The 7,164-nt window shown below is 45.1% G+C and overlaps 1 long non-coding RNA gene across 1 annotated transcript in view; it reads right to left on the bottom strand.

The window, feature by feature from the left end:
- Positions 1–2,621: 2,621 nt before the first annotated feature.
- The window catches only part of LOC142580132 (uncharacterized), a 76,798-nt gene continuing 72,255 nt past the window's right edge, over positions 2,622–7,164 (bottom strand). Inside the window, exon 3 of the long non-coding RNA XR_012827576.1 lies at positions 2,622–3,075. This is a non-coding gene — a long non-coding RNA (uncharacterized LOC142580132). The remainder of the gene's footprint in view (positions 3,076–7,164) is intronic.

Genomic DNA, 7,164 nt, shown 5'->3' with positions numbered 1-7,164 from the left:
GTACCCGATTGACATGTGGTGATACCACTCCTGAGCTTGCGCAGATGAGTTTAGTGTCTTGTTTCTTTTTTCGCCTCAGTGCTCCATTCAATTGATAGTCGGTGTTCGTGTTGTCCAGTTCTCTACTCTTGTGTCCTGTCTGCACGCCTCACCTCTTTTTCACATAATGAATCCTTACCAAATACCTCAGCTTTCTGTAATTCTAAGCTTCATTTCTAGTACTCTGTGCCCTTTTCCATGTTCCCCTACTTATGTGCACAATCATGCTTTTTAGCTTCCTTAATCGCGATATGTATGTTCCGCGCTAGAACCCTGTCGTGGTTTAGTCGTAATCGTGTCGTCCTATTGAAAGTTCAAATAATGTGCGGCTTCCTTCAACCATCAACTGGGCATGCAAGGAAGATTGGAGCTATTTTTTCTGCTGAATCATGGCCCCAAGTTAGGTTCTATCAGGAGTGCCTAGAGGTCCGTTGCGCGGCCCTGGGAAACGGACGCCATTTGAACCACCCCATACGCCGATTGGAATAGGTTCGCCGTGCAGCACGCTGGCTTCCTATGGAGGATGAAACTTCCGGAGCTTCAACAAAGTAAGAGGAAACACCTTTCTAATAATTCACCGTCAAATAACGTACTGGTTCTTGGAGACGCCATCGTAAGTGATACCCATATAAATACCCTTGCTTTAGGTCCTAAGCACTGTTTTAAGCCTAACATAAAATCCGTTGACGTTTTAAGCATACCGCGCTGCATAACCAGGTTCGTCCCGGAAGAAGAACGCTCGCGTTGTATTTCAGATTCGATTGCTAGCATTAAACAATCGAATTCTCATTTTAAGACGTCTGACCCTGTCCGACCGTTACACCTTGTGGAGCATAAGCTTAGACCAGTAATATCTGACAAGGAAGGTTAGTTCGTAATTATGCCAGATGACATGTCTTCAGAAAAAGCGATTTCAGACATAGAAAAGAATATACAGCCAGTAAAACGTAAGCCTTCGGCAGTAAAGCAACGTGCGGTTGACCTCCTGTCAAGACGTAATCTTGATAGGGTAGCCTCTAATGTGAAGAAAGCAAAATCCCTCACCTTAGAACTGTTTTTCTCGGCGAAGACCCATAAGCAAGAAAATCCTTTTCGTACTATAGTGTCAGAGAAAGGGACGTGGCAGGTCTGTGTCGCTAGTTACCTACAGAACTGCTTAGCTTCACTAGTTTTTTCGGACCCCTTTTGCTTGCGTAATTATCAGGCACTAGTTCAGTATTTAAGAGATGAAAATCCTGGAGATTGTACAGCATTTAGTATGGATATCGAAGACCTGTATTATTCCTTGCCGCATGATGGGTTGCTAAAATCAGTAAATGAGTGCATTAAAAAACAAGTACAAGAGTCGTCTTTTACTGACAGATGCGGTGTTTCCACGGGAGCTATTCTAGAAATTCTTTCAATGTAATTGAAGTCGACGCTGATTGGGTGTAGAGATGGCGCTTTTCTGCAGAAATCAGGCATTTGTATTGGCTCAAAGGTTGCCCCTATTCTTAGCAATATTTACCTGAGTAAGGTTGACAGCTGCTTAGACAAAGCCTAAGGTGATAGGGTCATCAAGATATGTCGTTACGTTGATGATTACCTGATTTTCTGCAATAGGGAAGAATTCGATTCCGCTGCTACCTCAGTAAGTGAACAATTTAAACTTTATGGAAGAGGACTAAAGTTTACCAAGGAATTTCCTCAGCGACGCGTAATTCAGTTTCTTGGCATTTCCTTAGTCTTCAAACAAAATCACGTTTGTTGGCAGTACTCCCTAATATCTTCGAAGCCGTTGCTAAACTTTCAATCCAAGCATTCCAAAGTAGTAAAAAACGGAATTGCCATGTCGTGCCTTAAGTCTTCTCTCACCAGATCCGGCATGCCACAAAATGAACGCCAGTTTTAATGCGCAGGTCCGGCTCCTATTAGAAGCAGGTTATTCTAGTGTAGCAGTGGCTGCGGTGGCTGAGCGCCTAAAGAAGTCGGTTTCGAGGGGGACGGACGTGATTACAGAAAGCAGTAATAGAAAAAAAAAGAGTAGTGGCTATTCCGTACATTCATTCGGTGTCGCACAGGCTTAAAAAATTGCAAGTAGATATCATGGTAGTGTTGCTTTCACTGCTCCCATTAAGCTAGGTAAGATATGCGCTGCCATGCAGAGGAAAAAGGAGCAGGTAAAAGGCAAAAAAAAGAGACCAGATATTTGTCCAGTGAAGCACAATAAGAACAACACGTTTACTGATTGCCGTACGGATATGGTTTATAAAATTTCCATTAGCTGTGGCCAGTTCTACGTAGGGCAAACGGGGAGGTGTATCAATCAGAGGCTAATGGAACACAAAAGGTCGTTAACCGGTGGATCGCCTTCTAATCTTTCCCTAAATTGTCAAGATTGTAACTGCATGCCAGAGTTAGATGAATGCGCGATATTGTCCAGGCATAAGAATGAAGATAGGCGTCTTATGGTAGAGGCATGGCATATCTATAACGATGGAAGTGCGTGCGTGAGTCAACATTCGATAACATTACATAAGGAAGAGATTATGGGTCTTAACAGTTATCTCGCACGTAGACCGACACATGTACCCGACTGAGACGTGGGGATACCATTCCTGAGCTTGCGCAGATGAGTTTTGTGTCTTCTTTCTTTTTCGCCTCAGTGCTCCCTTCAGTTGATAGTCGGCGTTCGTGTTGTCCACTTCTCTAGTCTTGTGTCCTGTCTGCACGCCTCACCTCTTTTTTACATAATGAATCCTTACGAACTAACTCATCTTTCTGTCGTTCTAAGCTTCCTTTGCTCATCTATGCTCGCCCAGAGCGATCAACCACTTGCTTCCAAAAAGCTGCCCTCGCAATACACATAGCATCGAATGGTTCCAGCGACTCCACTTGCTGGAGCCGCGAGACACTCGGGGTGCACTGTGATCGGGAACACCTGGAGCCCACGGTCACTGTCGAACGGGTTGTGCAACCGCGTCGACATATGCGATGCGGCAGCTCCAACTCGCTCCAACTCGTGCGTCAGATGGCTTGCTGGGGCGCTGCCACCTCCTGAAAAGACAGCACGACTTTGCAATATGCCCGGACCGTTTCTGCATTAAGTGCACACGGCTAGCGTCCTGCTAAGCATTAAAATTCTGTAATCATTACTTCTGCGATATTTGCGTGAATGGCAGTGGACTCCTCGCCCTCTACGGGCAGTAGCTAATTTGGCGACGGCCGGTTTGACTCGAGATCGCGTTGATGTAAACGCGCGCTTGGTACACGTCGTCAAGCCATGGCCACGCGAGAACGATATAAAAGTGCATGCTTGCGTTCGAAAGCGCGACATACACAACATCAGAAATAAGAAGTCTCGAAACAAGGTGCGAACAATCGCATGGCATATTTCACCGAAGGAACTTATCCTGGCACGGTGACGGAGCTGACGCGGCTAAGGCGCATTAGGCATACATCAAGGAGGCTCACTATCAGCAAAATGTAGCTTTACTCAAGCAAAAATGGCGAGTAGCGAAAATAGAACAGAGAGAACATGAGCTCGCCTGTCGTAAACACTTCCTTCATGTCGTCAGCCTTCCCTTTCCTCCACTTCTCTTTTAAGTTATCCCAGCATTTGCGCAGTTGGAGTTCGGTGCGAAATCGAACATTGGGCAGGCAGTTGAATTCCTCGGTGATCTGTTTCCACGTCTTCTTTTTTTGTCCATTTGTTTTCCACGAGGTCCTCGTACTTGCTTACCAGATCAATCAACAAGCTTCGTTCCTCTTCGCAAAAATTTATTACTCTTTCCCCTCCATTACAGTTTTTGTTGTTAAGAAATTAATATTTAAAAAAATACCCAACACAAGAAAGAAAGACACGAAAAGAATAAGTTCAAACTATAAAAAGCACGGACCGACTTTGCAAAGCAAACACACACAAAAAAAGGGATGACGTGCAAAGTAGCAAGTATGTTTCAGCATGTTGTGACGGCACGCCGGCAACGCTGCATAGTGGCCAGCCGAAAATAAAGTTCAGTGAACAACGGGCAAACTTTCTGTCTAAAGTTGGTGGTGCTTGCTTGTAGGAGTGCTAGTGCACAGTTTTATTAGTATTTTATTGTATTAGATTTTACGTTTATGCACAGAAGAATAAAGCGTAAAAATGTGCATAGCCTCACTCCCATTTCACACACACTTATTCAGATAAGGGCGCCTTTCGGAAGGTGGCCTTAAAATGTCCTAAGGAGGGTTTGTGAAGGGCGCCTTAACATTTCCTCATACTTTAACTTAAGTTCTCTTTACGAAAGGCCGCCTTTAGGAGTAAGGAAAGGAGCGTCTGTGAAAACGGCGGTTAGTAGCAGAGAAAGATGGGAGTGATCTGTTGTGCTGTCGGTTCTGGGAAGGAGACAAAGGAGTAAGCAAGCGAGAAACACCTGCAAGGTCTAAACGTCAGGCATGTTGACAAAAATGCATGCATGGTCACCGGTGGAACAGCTGCAGTGCGAGAAGATAAATCGGCTGGCTGCAGGAGCTAATAACCCTGTGATGGAAGTTGGCACAGTGAAGTCCAGACAAGTAGGGCCCTTTCCCGATGTGCTCGCTGTGTCGTAGGCTGTTGAAGATTTGGTTCAGCAGCACGGACGGATAGGAGCGAACCGGTATGCGGTACCGTGCGAGAAAGAAACAAAACAGAACAGAGGCGAGCAAAACCCCCAAGTACGCAGCGTCTGACATGCTGACAGAACTGCACCCATGCCCAATGAAAGAACCACCGTAGTGCCAGCAATTTAACGCGGATGCAGAAGCGAATAACACTGTCGGTGAACTGGGCGCATTGAAATCATGGTTTGGCAAGATGGGAATATTCCAGATGTGCCCGCTGTGTAGCTGACCGTTCAGTACTTGGCTTAGCGGCAGAAACAGATTTGATGGAAGTGGTGTGCAGTATTATGCGGGAACCATGCAAAGCAGAACCAAGGGTAGGAAAACCTGCAAGCCAGAAGCGTAAGGCTACGTTCACACTTGGGAAGCGGCAAGTGGGCGGAAATGCCAAAGCGGGCGGAAAATCTTTTCCGCGCATGTCCAAGATGATCACATTTGTTTCGCCACTGCAGCGTAAACCACTGCTGCTTTCTCCCACATCCATCTAGTCTACGTACGTTTGTCCACATGGTAGCGCCGTTCATCATACCATTTCATGGGGTATGCTTATTGATTGGCCCATCAGTTATTACAAGCTATCATTTCGCGCAACTGCTTGTGTCATTTGTAACCTTAGTTAGTTTAGTCAGCAATTGACGAGAAAGAGCAAATAATTATGATGCTTCTGGCCAGTTGCTTTCTGGCAATGGAAAATGAAGGGCGGAAATAGCGGGCGACTCGGAAGCGGCTATGCTGGGTTCGCCCAGCGTTGTAGAAGCGATAGAAGTTGGGCCACGCCAACGCTTTGTTGCCCCACCTCAGGTCCCGCGACATTGAATACTACCACGAGTAAGTATTGTTGACAGTTCGTTGTTCCGTCTTCTTGAGTACTCACACTTTTCTTTCTTTTTTGCTAGCTATTTAAGGATGCTGCCGCGAAGTTTCGATACAGGAATTGGCGGGGCCTAGGATAACAAAAGCGAATACCAGGTTCCGCAAGGCCATTCCGCCAGACCACCACCTAGCTTTGGCTATGAGATAAACACGATGCCGTGTCGGTGTTTTGATTGGACGGTGGTTTCAAATTTATGCACCTGTGTTTTGTTTTCGTGCATACGAAGGAAGAGTTATGGGTTCACTAAAAGTTAGGCGTGTGTTCTTTTTCTTCCGTTACATTTTTGGCAGCTGGCGAGACAATAACGACCTCGTCATTTAATTTCTTGGCGGGACGGTCGATTACCTGCATGATAATCGCCGATGTCTTCCAAGCAACCTGGAAGGTCGTTGACCCTGTTTATGTAAAATGTGCGTCTTCTGCAGCTGAGTGGCTCAAGGTAAGTAGCATCTCCAAACAATTTGACTTTGCGAATATTCGAATATTGTGTTTTTAGATATTTGCTTCTAAAGAAACATTAGTATTCGGTTTTACAAAATGTCGTGATCGGTGCCTTTCATTCACCTTTACCACAGTACAGTTCTGTCATGCAGCGAAGCACAAGTTATGCAGTGAAGCACATTAAGAATGGGCCGGAGTATTGTAACGGAGCCCGGCATTCGTTTGGTTGCCTGCGAGGCATGCGCCGTCAACGGTCACACTGCAAACGCGAGACGTGTAATGAGTGCAGCCGAGGTGCCTAACAAGAAGAAAAGCACTGTGCCGCAATATCACGTGTTTACACTTGCTCTTGTCATTTCAAGCCTCCATTTTTAATTTGTACACTGCTTTACTCTTGCGTTCTTCTTATTAACTTCTCGCACGCACAGACGGAGACGAATGATGTCTTGCTACAGTTAGCCTCCTTATGCGTTTCACATTTCTTGAACAAGTTCTAGAAGGCCGAATTTGGATCTCATTCTTCCACAGAAGTAGTAAGCAGCAGTTTCCCACTTGGTAACTCCCAAATTCTCCTTGGTAAATAAAAAAGTTTATTAATTCATTCGAGTTTGCCGCGACTTCGCACAACAGACGAAAATATTCGTCCTAAATCAGTATTTGCTTCGAACTAAAGATTCAGTATTCGCGCATGCCCACCAAACGGCTTTAAATGTCATATGATAACGTGTATTTTTTGTATTGTAAATAACTGATGAAAACAGCCAAATCGTTGTAATGATACGCTGGCCATGGATAGTACTGCCTAATTGATTATTTAGAAAATTAAGGTTGAAGTCAAAATCGCAATTAAATTGCATAATAATATTCGCGCAAGTTATAAATTTAGTTGCTAAAAGTGTCGTGCAAGTTAACACACATACCCAGGGGGCAGACAAAACAAGTCGGCAGACAGGACGGGTGCTCATCTTGTCTGCCCTTCTCAGTGTGCACATGTCAGATTGTGCCCCTCTTCACCGGGTTGTTTCTCCCGTTCCCAACAAAGGTTCCTACCCTGCGCTCGGCAACGTGAGCGCAGCAGAGAAGACACTACTGTTTTGTATGAATCACGAAGCTGAATTCCCACTTAAAACATCAGCTAAGAAGGTGGAATTTTGCCAAATGAAATAACTAAGTACACATAGATT

Source organism: Dermacentor variabilis, chromosome 4 (genome assembly GCF_050947875.1).
Source record: "Dermacentor variabilis isolate Ectoservices chromosome 4, ASM5094787v1, whole genome shotgun sequence".
Classification (NCBI taxonomy): domain Eukaryota; kingdom Metazoa; phylum Arthropoda; class Arachnida; order Ixodida; family Ixodidae; genus Dermacentor; species Dermacentor variabilis.
Note: the sequence above shows the minus strand (reverse complement) of the source record. Positions and strands in the feature narration are given on the sequence as shown.